At 41.0% G+C, this 17,789-nt stretch overlaps 1 protein-coding gene across 1 annotated transcript in view; it reads left to right on the top strand.

Moving 5' to 3' along the window:
• Positions 1-17,789, top strand: part of LOC141014502 (partitioning defective 3 homolog) — a 357,805-nt gene that overhangs the window by 9,544 nt on the left and 330,472 nt on the right. The gene's annotated exons all lie outside the window — the stretch shown is intronic.

The following is a 17,789-nucleotide window of genomic DNA, read 5'->3' as shown; positions in this document are numbered from 1 at the left end:
CTGAAAAATGTACACGCTTCACTGTATATGCCACAGACTTTGATCTACATTTGCGTGGCTTAGGTCAATGTTGAGGAGATTGTGAGCGTGCTAATTGTGTAACAAGCTGTCTGTCTGACTGACTCAACGACTGTCTGGCGAGCTTCCCCACTCACGTGAATGGCACCGAGGACAATGACACCATACTCAGTGCGCTATCTTTCTCAAACAGTGTCTCCCTTCAGGGTAAACCAGAGATAGCTTTAGGGCTTCCTCACTGGCGAGCATATATCTCAGGTGTACACACAGGTGCTGATAGCTATGCACGTGGTAGGGAGAGTGCATGCATTCATGCAAAGCTGAGAGCAACTACTCTGGATGCTGGATTGAAAGCTTGAGTGTGACAGACAAAGCTGGGAGAATATCTGGCAGTAGCTGCTTAACACAGCAAAGCTAGCAGGCCACATGCCATAATGGGAACTGCCAAAATCTGAGCATGTCATGGCCATGCCAAGCCGTTGCGTGACTGGTTTTCTGACTGCATATATTGTGTGTTGGGCATTCAGGGTCAGCGTCAGTTTCTGTTGTCACTGCTCATGTGGTTTTTAGTAGTTGATACTGATTTCTATTCTGGTTAGCCTTGTTTATCCGCTGCCCTTGGAGCTAAATAACAGGAATTCCTCTTGCTGTCAAATCATTTACAGATTTAACAGGACTTAACGCAGCATAGCAAGGAGCATATGGTGACTTTGTTGGTGTGTTTGCATGCATGACCGTGTTTCCTAAGTAGGCATATCATTGTGTGTGTGTTCTTAATCATAATTGCTTTCATAGATAATTTAGCTCCATTCAGACATAACTCACTTTGCCCACGCTGACATATCAAACAGGAGCTCTCGAAAGCTGCTACGCTTGTGTTATCCTATCCCAGTCACAGCCTCGTGGTGGTGGGGACACCGTTTTGTTATCTTAACCCACTGGTTCAGATAATCCGACTAATCAGTAGCCTGAACCGTTACAAGCAAGACAATGGAAGCAATGCACTGCACTTGATCTTGCATAACTTAGACGTGCACTTGTCTGGTGAGGCTCCTCTTTACAGCCTCAGGAATGCTAGACGTCAGAGATAATGGTGAGAGCCTGTTTATTCAAGACGGTGAATACCTGTGACAGCAGATATCATCAAGAACACTTTGTTTATCTGTCATAAATTGTTTGTATTTGTTTTTTGAAGGGCTCTTTTTGTATTATTTGGATGATTTACACTAGACTCCACCATCCTGGCAAATAAACTGGAAACCCTGATCGGAATTTGGTTGAGACTGACAGTAGATTCAGATTATCTGGTTTCAATTAGACATCTGTAACATCCTAATCTAGTCCTTTCACACATGTGGTGAAAGTTTATGATGAGGCAAGGAAGCCAATTTAATCGACTGGGTCCTCCTTTCAGTAATGCACAGAGTTCAGGAGTATCTTTCTGTAGTTTGCTTTCCCTTTTTGTTTGTGTGAAAACCTCGACCTAGACAGGATTTGAACATGCAATCATCTAATCATGAGTCACACACATTACCATTACGCCTTGAGGTCTTGACCCTTATGTGACACAACTTAAAGACACTAACAAATCTCATCATTGTCCTGCCCATAATGGAAGGGAACCAACAGAAAGGTGACAGTGCTTAAAGTTCCTGTGAAACAGCTAGTGGAGTGCTATTTGCTTGTTTACATGCTTGGACTTTGTGGATATTGACTGGTATTTATAGTAGCCAGTACTGCTGAATGTGCGTTAGGCCCCCCTGCAATGGAGCTAGTGGTCCGCCGACCCTGTCCAGACTGGCAGCTCCCAATGAACATAGACAGACCGGGACAGAAAACACAGACGGAGGCCAGTTTGATGACAGCCTGAACAGTACCATGGTGGTTTTTTTGACTACTGGCATCTCAGGGAGTTAGTAAATAGTAAGGCTGATTTAGCTAAACAGCTAACTTATCTACCTACCTAACAGCTGCTACACTTAGCAGCAGTTAGTGGTTACCTTAGCAACAAAACTACTGCTATCTGTCTCTCAGGAAACTTCATAAATCACCTTGGTATTGTAGCTGCCGGAGGCTGTGTACAGTCCCAGACCAGAGGTGCTCATTGGGTTAGCAGTGGTTAGCAGTTACTTTAGCAACAAGTAAAGCTATGTGTCCAGAGTTGAGGCAGAGTAACATGGAAGGACAGCAGAGGGAATGTGATCCAGTCTCACCCAAATTAGTGAATAAAGTTATACAATTGTGTTTTTGTACATTGTTTTCCAAGAAATTACAAACTCTAAAATACCATTAAGAATACCTACAAGCCAACTTTATTGACATTGTTGGACCTTGTTCTGTGATGTGAAAAACAATATTACATTGACTTTGACTTCATGGTGACTTTAATGATGCCCTGACAAATGGTGCTGCTGACCTTGCACGATTTGAACACCCAACCTTCTGTCCTGGTGTCTGACCCTAAACCTCTACACCGTAAGGTCTCAGTCACAGATTTAAGTTTTTTGTTTCCCATCTCTTTGTCTCATCACTCCTGCTGACCCCTCTTACTCCCTTCCTATTCACCTCTAATGCCGTTGTTATCACAGATTAGTCACTAGGAGATAATGGTGTCACTTTGGGGAATTAGGATCAAGCTCCTTTCATGTAATTCTGTCGACCTGACTGGTAGCCAATAGCCCACGTTTGGGAGTCAGAGGGGGAATTAGCTTCACCGCAGCCAAATGAAACACAGGACAATAATGCAGAATAAGTTGTAATCTTCTGATTTTAGAGAAGCTGCTCATTAGACTGCTTTTATATTATTCTCTCTTTAGTCTTTTCTGCTGCATTCAGGACGATTTTTATCTTTTGCATCTTTATCCTGTCAAGTTGCTGCAGGTTTGTTGCCTGTCGGGTGGAGAGTTGAGATATATCTACTTCTCCAAGTTTTATCAAAACACCCTCCCTCTGTGTGTGTGGTGGCAATACGCCTTCATTAAAGACAAGGATTAACACATTGTTATACTGCCGCCATCGGATGGATTTGTGGACTACATATCCCATACTTGGATTTTTCAAAATGGAAAATTTGAGCGAGGTGACGAGCTGTAAATGCATTTCAGACAGAAAAGGGCCGACATGTTTGCTAAGATGGAAAAGCACTTCCAGCCTCCCCAACACATTTCTTAAAGGCTGTTTTGACAGCTTCCACTGTCTACGCTTTGCACGTCTTTACACAGAGGCCTTCCTTTTCTGCTCTTAAAATACACACAGGCATTACTTTTCCGTTCAGTAATGGTACGGACGGCTGCTCCGCTTTTTATTCAGGGGAAGCTCCCGGATCTGGCTCTGTGAGGAGGAGAAGCTTTTCTTTTATGGAGCCTAGTTATAGAACAATCGCCTACAATCATTTCTTGGAAGCAGAGCTGCTCCGGAGGCAGGAGTGATCAAAACGTCAATGGGTGCAACCAAGGAAAAATAGCATTGTAGACGTGGAAACTTGAATATTTAAAAAATAGGAATCTACAATGTATACCCAAACTTAAGGTCAGTTAGAAGAAAGAAAGAAACTAATTCTTGATCTCTCTCTTACTTTTGCAATGGACTTGCATGTTTTTTAGCTCGACAAAAGAAAAAGGACCATCTTTTTCACTCTGCATATCAACATCTTACACTACCACTGAGATTATTCCTGCCCTCGGAGCAGCTCGCCTGTTTGCAAAACTCTGATCCACTCTCGTTTCAGAGCTGTAGGACATTGGTTGATGGTTCACGTGATCTGCTTGACTGGCTGTTTCGCTGACTGATGGAAGGAGTGAAGTTAAAGCTGACCACAGAGTCAAGGGAAGCCAAGTGGTCTTGACAGTCGTAGCGTCAGTGTGTATTTTTTAATTTGGTCAATGCAGTGACTTGGATGAGACCAATTCCAATGACATTTCCTGTTGTTTCTGAGTTTTGTTTTGAGCCTTCTGAAGTGAGTTGTTCCTCTTGTTTTTCCTATGCCATGCCTCCCGTGATATGACGATTCCTGCCTCCAGCTGGATCCAAATGCGAGCAAGTCGTAGCAGAGGCCAACTATGTGGTTTGTGGTGTTTCGACATGCCGGCCACGCCAGGCCCTCTTGGGTGTGATCCGCTGTTTTGTCAACAGCTTATTCCTGTGGCTGTGATTGCAGTTACAGAGCATTCGGTAACTGAAGTACACAGGCACCGGGTGTTTGTCAAAGAATTAAGAACAAGATCTCTGAATGATTGTGTTTCAGAGGGAACACCTGAACACATTTCTTATGCAAGGGTTTTTTAGTTTGTTACGCTCAGACAGGGACACATGTACAGTGTGTCTTTGTTGCTGCTCTCTACACTATTATTCAACCGTTCATGCTTATTATAGCCGTGGCTCCATCTGTCCAAATGACTGTGACACCATATATGCATCATATGAAATGTAAAATGGATGCTGATAACCTTAGCGATGGGTCTGGTGCAATATGTGTATCATATCAGTCAGCCAGCATTCACAATACCAGGCCCAGCCACCTAAGTGGAACGCAGCCCTTAATTAATTACACCTGTGTGTATCCTGCTATGGCATGTCATGTTCATCATAAAAAAAGAGCAACATAGTTTTAATTTTTTGTGGCCACATGGGTGCAGGCTAACAATATGAGCTGACAGGTTAATAGCCTTGATATTTTATACCTTTATAGGGTTGCTATGGCTAACGTGTTAGCAAACAAGTGCGTATTACGCATCCACCAGATATGGAGCAACGGTAGCATACATTTGGAGCTTTTGTTTCCCAGCCAACTGACAAATGTAAGTCCGCTGTTTTTTGTTCTCTTGTTCTTCACCAACTTTTGTAAAAAATAGCTGGCTCTTAACTTGTTAGGTGTTCTTCACCAGCTAATAATTTGCGCTGGTGTTAAGTCTTTGAGTAGTAGCAGCAGCAGCAGTAAAAGGAGTGTGGGCAGATTTGTGTAGCCTCACTGAATGTAGCCTATGTGATGCTATATGCTAAGATGATGCTAAAGAGTTTTGTTTTTTTTCCTTTTGCCACAAGGGCGCAGGATAACAAAATGAGCTGACAGGTAAATAGCCATGACATTTTATCATTTTATTGAGTTGCTATAGCTAACATGTTAGCAAACAAGTGTCTATTCCACATCCACCAGATATGGAGAAACGCTAGCATACTACATTCGGAGCTTTTGTTTCCCAGCCAACTGACAAATGTAATTCCATTATTTTTTATTCTCTTGTTCTTCACCAACTATTGTAAAAAGAAATATCTGTCTTTTAACTTGTTAGGTGTTCTTCACCAGTCTTTGAGTGGTAGTAGCAGCAGTAAAAGGAGTGTTGGTAGATTTATGTAGCGTCAGTGAACGTAGCCTACGTGACGCTAAATGCTAAGATGATGCTAAAGAGTTATCCTTTGGGGTTCGGTGCTTGCTCAATAACTTTCAAGCAGGGCATATGTTTGTAAAAACAAACACTGTCTGGCAGAGTGACAGTCTTTGTACACACTGAGTGGGAAAATTGGAGGGAACAAATAATTGCAATATGATTTATATAGAGTTTTATTATTTATTTGTTTGGAAGGATTAGACTGACTTGATTGAGCCATGTAAAACATTGGAAAAAGATTCATGCAACATCAAAGTGGTCCTGTGGCCATGTCTGTCATTGGCTTTTGATCCCACTAATGCACTCTGGGTCTTTCAACCCTCGAGCACAATGCAGACACACAGTCTTTCTTTCAATGGATAAAGTAAATAAACATGGTTGTCTGTAGTCAGTGGCTGCAAATAAGCTTTTATCAAACATCAGTCAACCTACATGCAACATGATCTTGAATTATTAAGTAAGCTTGAATTTATTGGTAATTCAGCATCTTTGTGGCATAATAATTTGGTATCAGTACTATACCTGTATAGTATATTAATACTATATAAGTATTCTAATAAGTTTACTGCTATACTAACTACTTCTATACTAGCAGTATATTTACGAATTAGTGATCTGACCATAGCAGCGACTACATCGTGACCTGACACTTAAAAGCTTAAAGTAGAAATAGACAACATTTCAATTTTCCTCCCTCGTAGTGTTACCATGTGATATTTCACTTTTGGCGCCGCTGTTGCAAAGACAGCGTAAGCATCATGGCTACCACTAGCAACCTGGCTACTGTCCAAAGCAAAGAACAAATGTAAGAATCCCAAATTGACCCAGGAATGGTGTGATTTCAGTGTGATGATATTAACTAGGCAGGTTTTGTTACTTACCGATCTGGTAGATAGAGTGCCGGTTTTAAACCGTTTTTAGTTTGGTGGTTGGGGGTTTCTATCACTCTCCCTCTTCGCCCTTTTTGCCTTCTCCATCAGCTGGGGTTATTATTTTTGCAGTGTACAGTTTCCACACTTATTCCACTCGTTCCACCGTTGGGGATAAAGTGACTGGGGAAAACAATGCGTCTTCCTGTTATGGTTGCGCTATAGCAGATGCACTTCCTTTGTGCCATAATGCAACCTTCATTTTTTTGGAATAATCCAGCCCGGTGGCAGACTGAACAACACAGTGAAAGTGAAGCTTATAGAGAACTATTATATACAAGATGGTGTAATTTGCTCCAGCATTACAATGTGCAATCAGTATTTACTTCAGAATGATAAAAGCAAAAAAAGTTGACTATTGCCAGTTTAAGTAAAGGAGGTAACGCATCTTTCTCCAAGATGTTTTTCAACCCCAATTTTCACCCTAAACTGGGTTTGGCTTCAGGACTTTTCAGCATTCATTATTCATTCAGTATTCCCTATCAGAATGAGCTTAATTTTCATGCTGTTGGTACAGCAGTTCCCTGGATGCAGTTTAGCCTGATTAACTCACCGATACTCTGAAAAGCCTCGTGCCAAAAAGAGGTGAGTTGTGTCTGTGGAACCCCAAATCTATTGATCAGCCACAAACAGGTTCCCTACAGGTCTGGAATCTATTATGTTGTCAAATTAAATCCTTGTTGTTCCGTCGAGCTGAGGGCACTTTTTCATTTCCTTTGCCAAATTACTGAATAATCTCTCCTCCCTGTGTTATGTGATCTTCCTTCACTTTCCATTGTTTTGCATACGCTGCAAATGCATCTGCAAGCAAACAAACTGGTTTTACTGAAAAAACACCTGTCCATCAGCATCTGAAAAAGGATGTCACATTGACATGATTATTCACCTGCGATTGCAGCACTGAAAATGTGTTCACTCACTATTACTCATAGAATTTCTTTGAAAAATAACTTACGTGTCACTGCTCGTACAGTGAGATGACGTTTCTGTGGATCTGTTTGTGTGGGTTTTTTCCAAACATCTGTCCACCCAGACAGATCTGGGAAATGAAAAATGGCATGCTCAGGGCTACAGGGGAAAGATAAATCCTTGATGTTAGAAGGGCTTAGGCGTTGGCAAGACTGTGGGATATCGCAGTCATTTGGACAGATTTATTTTGAATTAAGCGGTGCAATATGCACAGAGTGATAGGAAGAAGTTTGCCACTGTTCTAAAGTGGATTCCTTTCTTTGTGAAGTTAATGAATGCAAGGGAAAAAGGTTTTGGCAAGTTTTGTGCTCTGGAGCTTAAAGTATCTAAAGTCAAAGTTAGGAATTCCCTTGCTGGGAATTCAGCCTTTTCTCTTCTCAGGGGCACTGACTCAAGAGTTTCTGTTGTGGAAATATACTAAAGTAGTCAGCAGTTCAGTGTGGCTTAACTCTGATGAATGATCTTTTAGATTTGTACTATTATCACTCTTGGTTGAGGCCTTGAATGAGCTTTTTTTCCGGATGTGTTCACATTAAGCAGTCCTATCAAGTATGAATGAGATTGATGTGATCTTGCTCTGGACCTCCTGCTAAAATCCCTCATTCACACTAGAGATTTACGGCTTATTTATCGTTTGAGTCTCTCGTCTGAGATTTCTGCTGCTGTTATTACTGTAACACTGTGCACGGCTGTTGGACCTTGGCTGTAGCTTCATTGTGCGTGGCCTTTTGAATATGTGCACCAGTTCTGCATTGCTCCTCGACAAGGACAATTATGCGATTGCAGCCCAAGGCTACAAGTTCTTCATGAGAAAAATGATTCAAAGATGACTCAGTCTTTTTGTCGTGATGACCGAGATGCCTTTGATTTGAATTGACATGCTCCTAGAATAGCAATAGCATGATGAATGGTATGTTTGTGTTGTTGATTTTGTGGCCTGCTGGTTTTATCGGCATCTATGTTTGCCTCTAAGACAGTGAAAACATTTTCATCAGATATGTCTGCCTCTTCTCCCCCTCGGGCAAATTCTTTCAAAGAATCCAATTATCCTGACTTGTTTTTATCATAAAAGGTATGGGCTATTATTGCTGGCATTCCCCCTGCTTTTTTGTGCATTTAGTGTAAACAGGCTGATAGAAACAAAGGTGCTGCTGGTGGACCAGTGCAGAAGATAGCAAGTTTGTGTTTGAAAACATGCAGCTGCGACAAGCTCATCTTAAAGCACTAAGCTTTGAGCTCGTGGCTAGACTGGATTACTCTACGCATTTCCACTTTCAATTTAGAATGACGCTGTGTTTCAGCAAATGAATAGTACATTCAGCTCATCTGGTTTGGATGGCCAACATAGAGATTTTGCTGGGAGAAGTTCACTGATGAATATGTAAAGTTGCTGATTAATCTGTGCAGAGTAGTTTCCTGCCCAGACATTTTTTTTCTGGTCACAGAACATGTTGCGCTGTGATTAGTTGTTGCTTGGACCATGAAATGGGGTTATTCAGTACAGACTAAGGAAGTGCGGCTGAAAGACATGGGAACTATTTAAATGCGAAATCATTGTTGGTCACAGAGCATTCATGAGTTTGTCCTGACCATGCTGTGTGGTCAGGAGTCATTAAAACATATTTTTCCCTAATAATGACTTTTCTAAATTAGCTTTGAGCTCATATTTTACACTTTGGTTACAACCATTACCCTCAGACCAAGAAAACATGCTGCAGTCTAAGAAATCTCAACCAGTTGTTTCAGTATTTAAAAACCTGAATCTATTTGCATGACGAAGACATTGCTGACGACATCGACCCATAGTCTTACAGTAACAATAAGTTAAGAAAAGAAAGTTAGCCAGCTCAGTATATGCTATCATATACCCTACCCAAAAACTATTGAGAGACACCTCAGGCTGACTTGAAGATGTCATGAGGAATCATGGTCGGGTTTCCTGTTGCTGCTGGGTAAGACCTTCAGAACATTGATAACAGATGGGTTTCCGCTCTTCTGTTTTCTGAGGCTGTTAGGATGCTGAGTTGCCACTGACAGGCCAGCCATCTCACACCCTATGATTAGGGATCAGTAATGCCTGAGGGTTGGAGACAGCCTGCAAATAGCATCTGCTTCCTGCAAACAGATCCTCACATCTCCAAAACATGTGCCTAAAAGATGGCCAGCAGAAATGATAGCTGTGGATTTTGCAGCCTTTGGATGAAGGAATTGAAATGCACCTATATACTTACTTAATTGGGACTTTGTATTCCCTAATACCCCTTTTACACTGAAAATGGTGTGTATACACAGATTTTTTAAATGCGGGTAAACCCGCTAATAATCGACAGTTAACTCCTTTCACATAGCCAGTGGACGAGTTTGCCTTTTGTTTTTGTTTTCCCTTGTGTTCGTCATCACAAATGCACCAGAAAAACAGGGAACATTTGAAGCAGCAGGTCATATACTTCATCAGAATACATTCAGAAGACATTACACTTGTTTGAAAACATCTTAATCAATAATATGCTGAATTATACATATTGTTTTTTTCCAGAACTGATTACGGAAATTGCTGAGGAGTGAGACATCTCAGTTCATTCTGATCTCTGTTGAGAGAGTTGCACATGCAACACATGCATGAGATTAACAATCCACCAGCCTGAACTTCAACGCACATCATAACCTCGCGCAGGAGGGTAGAGTGAATTAGCTTGTTCACCTGTGACTACTATAGGGTTAAGTAACCAAGGAGTAAATCCTAATTATTTACGCTTACATTACACACAAAAGCCAGATGTGAGTGGGTGTAAGTAGGTTTTTTGGCCAGTGTGAAAGAGGTATGAGGAACATAGGGCATCGACAAAAGCCCTCAATCCTCTCTGCTTTTGTGCCTTTTGATCCATTTGCTGACATGACAGCCCATCAGCCCTAATCTCTTGTTCGTTACTTCTTCTTTAGGTGGTTCTAGGTCTTCCCCTGAAAGCCACCTACTGCATTATATTAAAGTTCTGATTGTTGGTACACTGGATGGATTGTATTTTGTACTGGCAGAATAAAAGAGAGCTGGCAGAGCTGAACTGCGAGGGTGGTGCAGGACCCGGACATTGTAACGCTTAAGTTAACTTGAAGTTCATCTTTAAAAAAGGCATCGGCAGTTCATTTATAATTACCTTTGCAAGACGAATATGAAGTAGGCCACATGTTTGTGAGACTAAAATTAACGGAGCAGAGCAGTATTAAACAACTTAGTTAAATGTTGTGGGGAAGAAAAATAACTGTTTTACCTCAAAAAACTCTGCACCTGCTCAGTGTCTTGTACAACAATGGACGCCCTAGAGCTAAAGGTGCAGCAGAGAGGCTGCTCTCACTTGTGAACTTCTAATGTTAATAACACAGCTAAACACACCCCCTTAATTTGGTATCCACATCAAATGAATTGATTAATTCATAAATTAATACTGTTAGTTTTTTTAAATGAAAAGGCTGCAGATTGTTTATCTAAATTTCCAGTGAATGTTTTGGCACACAGTCTGCTGGAGCAAAAGACTGAATACAGTGACCCCTTTTCTGTTCATTCAATCGCTCAATTGATTGAATTCATTCAGTTGATTTCGAAATGAGAATCAGTAAGAATTGAAAATTGATTCTGAATCAAGTTGGACACTATAGAATCAAATCAAATTGAATCAGATCGAATCGTGAGATTGCCAAAGATTCACTCCCCTACTTTTCACTTTTAACCTGACTTACAATGGTGTGTTAAAAAATTGTAATTAGTCATTCCTGACTTCAAAAGGTCAAAAACTGCTCAAATTGAACCCCTCTCTCGTATCTGAAACTCAGGTTTTTTTGGACATCATGTCCTGCTGTAAACAGCTGTTGGTGATCTACATGGTGCATTCAGGGGCAGCGTGCAAATTACAAACGTCGCATTCCCAAACATCCAACTTTTTAAAGAGTTTTTGCTGCACTTGGTTAATATGTAAACTAGTTGAAAAGGTTTATTTATTGTTGTTAACTTAGTTAATTTATGTTAAGTTAGCTAAGTTAATCTACCTTTATAGTGTTCATTAGAGTCTGGATTTTCCAAATTCTAGTTGATTTAATAAAGCCCAGATCATTTTTCTCATTCATCTTCTCCCCCGAAAACAAACCACAAGACGATGTTGATTTTTTTGTCCATCCTCGTTTTGCGTTGGAAAGTGGTCTAGGCCTTCCGGGTATAGCATTTATTCATGAAAACATGCAGAACTTACTGTGAGCATTTTTTTGGGCAAACACTGGTTGTAGCTGTACAGTTTTTACTGTAAAGTAAATAAAGACATTTACTAAAGGCAGTATGTGTTTATTTCTGTACAGACTCTTTACTGGAGGTTTCACTGGGTTTCTTTTTGGCATCTTTGTTATTGTGAAGAAAGTGACTGGGACTGTCAGAGCCCTGTAGATTTTCTCTGCAGAAGGCTGACTGGCAGTGGGTGTTAGGTGTCTTAGATCACATTACACCACACAGTCTGCTGACAAGTGTACCTCTGACAGGACAAAGACCTGTGAGGTGTTTGTTTGTACATTTACTTGTGTACTAATTATTTTGAACACTTCTACAAAGCATGGCTATGTAAACATCCTCCCTGTACAGTGCATCTCTCAGGCACTACAACTTCTTTACAGATTAATGTTTGTTTTTGCTTTGGCATGTGTTAATGGAGAAAGTGCTTGGGTGTGTGGGTGCGTACGTGTGTGTCTGTGTATGTGTTGTCAGGTTTAGGAGAAAGATCTGGTTGAGCCGGTTTTTGACTGTCAGCTTCAACAGGTCTGCTGTCTATTAACCAAATAGATTTCCCACCAACCCTCTTCTTTGCAAAGGGCCTAAGGCACTTTCATCACCTCTTATAGTCTGTTGCCTGCAGTATTCCCAAGAAAACTCGCTCAGTTGATCCTGGGCCAAATTTCTTCCTTAGACATTCATTATTTGCCAGAACTAAACACAATGAAACTACCATCTTAAGCTCAACTTTGTAGTCAAGGAGCAGAAAGGCTTTTAACACCCATAGATCTTTTTGGCAGTCAGATTGTCAGCAATCCCATTTGGATCTTCTTTAGCAATACTACATCATTCCTGTGCAATCATCAGCTTTGTTTCAGGAACCAGTGTCTTAAGATGCAATGTAATGACCTGTCTTGGTGGAAAGTCAGACGCTCTACCATTGCACCACAGGGTCCTGCTTTGTCCCTATCTGACAGTGCAAAGCTGTGCATTAACATAGCATGAAAAGCACATTGTTTTGTCCTTTGGTAACAGAACAGGTTCTCCAAATGGTAGGTGTTTGGTTTCTGCATTGGCCAGAAATCGATAGAAAAATGCACTGCATGCTTTGGTTTGTGTCTGGCAGTACATTCTAGCTCAGAAGTAAACACACAGCAGCCCACATGAACTCCCTCTGCTTTAAAGTATCTGGATCAACTCAGCGCTGTTTACAGGTCTGCACCTCTTCATCTTCACAAACAGGACTCCATGATTTCTACCCCGCCTTCTCCACCCCTGGGTAAAGGATATACATTATCAATTTTCCCTCTCCAGTGGCTCTCCTCTCACACCAAGCCTTCAACTCTGGTGGTCCTAAAGAGAGATTGATGGGGCTCGCCTCCATTACTCACCGACTTTAATGAGAGCAGTCTCAGTGAAAGTGCTGGGCGGGGGGGAGGGTGATTGAGCAGCAGTAGGCAGTCGAACAGATACAATGCCACTTACATCACCTTGTATCTCGCTCTGAATCACAGCAAAGTTGGCACACTGGCAGCTGGCTGGGGCCCTCACTGGCGCTGTTGCATTTGTTGATTACTGTTGCAATGCTGTGGGTTGGACTGAAGTGTGTTTGTGTCGGGTCATGGCACATCGTAACAAGTAACAGGGAGACATAAGCAAAACAAGCCAAATATGGAGTAAAATACATTGGAGTAACAACACTTGTGTGATGATGAAGGGTGGTATTACTCAGTACTCAGTAAGTAAATTCATGGTTCTTATGGAAGTGTCCGTGTTTTCTACTCTCGGAGCTCTGAACTGCTTTTGCAACGACCCTGCAGGTCATTTTCAGCTTTGCGGCAGCCTGTCTTCATGCACGGCCAAAGGGAATGAGATGTATTGAGGTTGCTTTGTGTAACAGTCTTGTGTTAAGCATCAGCAGGTCCTAAAATTACCTAGAATGGGTGTGTGTGTGTGCATTCACGTGTGTGTGTGTGTGTGTGTGTGTGTGTGTAAGTGTGTAAATTTCTACTCTCCTTGGTGTAATTGTGTCCCTAATTCACTCTTCTATAAACACTGCACTCATTAGATTTAACCTTCCAGCGCAGCCTCTGGTGCTTTCTCTCAACATCGTTTTTATTCTCTCTCAACCGCCTTCCCCTGTCTTCACCTCCACTTGTCGTCTTCCCCTTTTTATCCCCACCCCTTTTCTTTTCTTCTGTCTTCCTTTACACCCTCCCACACCTCCTCCTGTATTTTGTTTTCTCCTCTCTTTCCTGCTCATATATTTCAAATCTTTTTTTCATGTGGCTCAGTCAGAAAGTCCCATCTATTGAGAGCTGATATTGTACACAGTCTCACTTGATGCTTTTATTATTTCCCCACCCACCAATTTACACTCATTATGCGATTATACATTTAGAATGTTATGTTGACAACACATCAGAGACATTTTGAAAAGAAATTTGGAGATAAAAGCAAAGAGCGTGATGGTGGATCCTGTTGAAACATGAGAGAAGAGTCGGTCAATACATTCCAAGGTTTTACAGGTTGCATGGTTAGACCTGAAGCAGACGGGAGAAAGTAGTAGTAGTAGTAGTAGTAGTAACAGTAGGAGATATGACATACTCAATATTATCCACTTTTTAAGCTTTATATTTTCCAGCTGGTGTTCTTGTGGAGAGATGATCAAACCCATGTGAACAGGCTACTGTATTTCTGGGCTTCGCCATACCATAGTGAGCATTTCACATGCAAACCCTCTTTTTTAGTTCACCGCTTAAACGGCACTGTTTCTCTCTTCACAGGCACTTCATTAGTTGTGGGTGTACCCTAAGAGTTAAATATAATGTTATTATGTTTGGAAGACTCAGTTGCTATTAGAAGGGCAACATGGGAGAAATCGGAAAATTACAAGGTAGAAACACAAGGAAGACACGTTCTGTTTTTGAGGTTAGGGATTTCCCTCTTTTTGACGCTTGACAGAGTTTTCGAGGGGAAGTGGACTGATGGGGAACAAAACCAAGTGATTTCCTGAATGATAGACAGACTCAGAGACAGTGATTTATGTGTTTATATTCGGCAGGTCTGAAGAGGAGACTTGTCTCTAGGTGTTGACAGAAAAAAATGTGTTGCTGTTCATGCTGGAGACAAATGATAACTCCAGTTTTTTGTCTGCACAGAGGGAATAGGGGATCAGTTTCCCTCAAACTGAATAATCTCAGACTCCATGAGCTGACTGTATTATAACTGTGTCCAGGCATTAAGTCACAATTAGACTGATTAGTCCATAATAGTGACATTAATGCAGGAAGTCTATTTCAGTAACATAAAGAAAACAATTACACGTCTGCACTCCTGCACTAGCAGGCTGCTGACAGTGTGTGTGAGCTCAGCCTTTGGCTTTGAATGCTGTTCATGCTGCCAAGCTTCAAGACAGTGAACAGAAAAGCAGCCGAGAAGCTAAGTGGCCATGTGTGTTTCTTCCTAACTCTGCACTCAGAGTCTGACACAAGGGACACACCAAGACACAGAGGAAGATAGCAAAAACTGCTCTTTTTCCAATTAGTCTCATATTTTGTCATGATTCAGGAACAAAATGTTGTAACTTAGATAATTATCCCATAATTCGAAATGGTCTCAATAAATTTGAGCTGACTTGATGATGTGTGTCAAGTTGCACTTCCTAACATGTCAAACCAGGACTTGAAGTAAAACTGGATTGAATTCAGTAGCTTTGTCATGTTGGCCCCTTTGTGTCAAACCTCTCCAAACCAGATTTACTGAGATCCTCATGTAAAAAGTATGACAAAATGACATCAGAATTATGATAAATTTGCTTGGATAGCACAGATCTAATCTTACCAAACACATGTGAATCATTTATCATCAGAAATGTTAATCTGTGTGTTACACAGGGTATGATCCATGATGGATTTCTGTAGAAAATGTAGAGTACTATGGCGTACTGTGTGCTTAAACAGAGTGCATATACTCAGTAAACCTTTTTCTGGATTAATGAAAGATTTAAATGCACAGTGTAATGTTTGCAAAGTAAATGGAAGCCTATTCATTAACATACAACAGTAGTCAGCACTTAAGGAGAACACTGAATAGTTTTTACGAGGGCTATGTGTGTGTACTTTACATAATAAATGCTCAAGAAAAATAAGCAGACAAGCATGCTTGTATAAAGATGGAAAAAGTGGCAAATGGCAATTCTGTTAAACAGGAAACAAAGTGTGGTTCCAAAATAAAAACAGAGCATTAGGCAGCACATTAATCCGGGTAAACATGATTATAACAATGCCTTCATGTGGTGTAAAGTCTTGGTGAAATCCCCCGCCTTCAACTAATTCATCTAGATAATGTCATGCTTTTATCAAGAAGAAATCCCATTGGCACTTGGCAGCTTGTTAATGGAGGTGCTGATAGGTGAGTATTCCATCAGCACAGCCATTACAGAAGCCAATTACAGAATGATGGATAGAGACAGCTAAGAAAGCAGAGAAGAGGTTACGCTGGGGGAAGTACGAGATGAGCAGGTTGTTCCCTTTCCAGATAGAAGACAGAGGTCATGTTAACAGCCTGGTGTGGAGCTTTGGTCTTCACTCCATTGCACTGACCTGCACATGATTTGAACGTACAGCCTTTTGATCAGGAGTCAGATATGTAACCGTTGCATCACTAAATGTTTTTGAAACACAGCACTGTTTTTTTTTCAGAAATTGTTACCTCAGTCTGTTTAAAGTGTGATTATCTCTCCCAGTGAAGCTTCAGGTCGTCATTCGCCTGCCTGTGTGTTTGTTGGCTGAGATCTAGGAGAGAGATTGCTATTTGCTAAACTTTGATTGCATTTTAATGTTCATCTTGATGTTTGATTTCCAACTTCTTAGATGTTGTAGCTGTATGTCTCCATGTGCTCTGAGATCACTTTCGATGATGTTTGTTGGAAAATCAAACCCAGAAGTTAAGCTATAAACAAACAGTGTTTAGAGGGAGTTTAAAGGAGTGTACCATTGGTTACAGTTTGCTTCTCTTTGGTTTAGTGCACTGAAGTTAATGCACAAGATAGCGAGGCGTTTTTTTTCCCCTTTTTGCTAACATCTCTAGGGCTGAGGTTTCATTGTTTAAACATAATACAACCTGCAGATGTCAAATCAGATATGACACTGTTGCATTGCAATGTGATGTGCTGCACCTTCTCTCTTTACCTCTCACTCTGTGTTGTCCTCCAGCTTTCCTGCCTGCCTTCCTCACCTCACTTTTAATCCCCTCTCCCTCCATTTAACCTACACGGACGTTTCCCGCTGACATTTCATGTCTTCAGCCTGAAGTGCTTTTCCCATGTCATCTGTTTCCTGTGCAGGGTCAATGAACATTTCCCTAACTACGAAGCAATCAAGCATCACTCAGTGGGAAGGTTGAGTGCTGATATGAGACTAGAACATAGTACCTGCTCATTAAGCACAACAAGTAGGGGGACGATCTGACGATTTTAGGTCATGATTAATCTTGAAATTGTAGAGATTGTGTTATTAAATATCCTCTCACTTATGCTCCCAGACCTCATGTTACCTTATTGACTAGCAGGTGTTACATGCTACATTAACCCACATTAACACACATTGAGAAAAAAATGATCTTTTATTAAATAGATCAATTAAATATCAATTAAATAGTTAATTATATTTTTTGGCCAGATCGCTCCCCCCTAATGGCACATGCTTTTGTCTCTGTGATGTTTGTGCTAACTTTCCTTCATTGACTAGGCAGGTTTGACAGTTTTAAATATCTGAGTAAGAGGTCGTGATTGTCCTGATAATGACAGCCCTGTGTTGTATGAGGCACCAGACTTAGCTGCTGCAGAAAGCTTCTCACATTACATAATGTGTCCTGCTCAGAGGACAACAAATGGAAATCAGACTGAAGTAGGCTGTACAGTACTGTATGTACAATATATGCAGTGTACGTGACACAGTGTACTGATCTGTCATCCATCATAAAGAACTAAATCAAATATTTACTTTGTTATATTTCCTTAAGATAATACTACTTTATATTGTGTGCATGCTGTGAACAAGGCAGGATTAGACAGGCGTAAATCAATGATGTGTTTAAGGTTTACAAGAATTTCAGATTAATTGTAATAGTACTTAGTAAATGCAGCTCTGTTGCTGCTGCTTCTTTTACTATTCTTTCCTTGCCATGTTGTCGTCAAAGGGGACCCTCTCGAAGTGCCCTGCATGGTTCTTCTTCCAGCAA

The sequence above is a fragment of the Pagrus major genome, chromosome 19, assembly GCF_040436345.1.
Source record: "Pagrus major chromosome 19, Pma_NU_1.0".
Lineage (NCBI taxonomy): Eukaryota > Metazoa > Chordata > Actinopteri > Spariformes > Sparidae > Pagrus > Pagrus major.
This window is presented reverse-complemented; position numbering and strand designations above follow the sequence as displayed.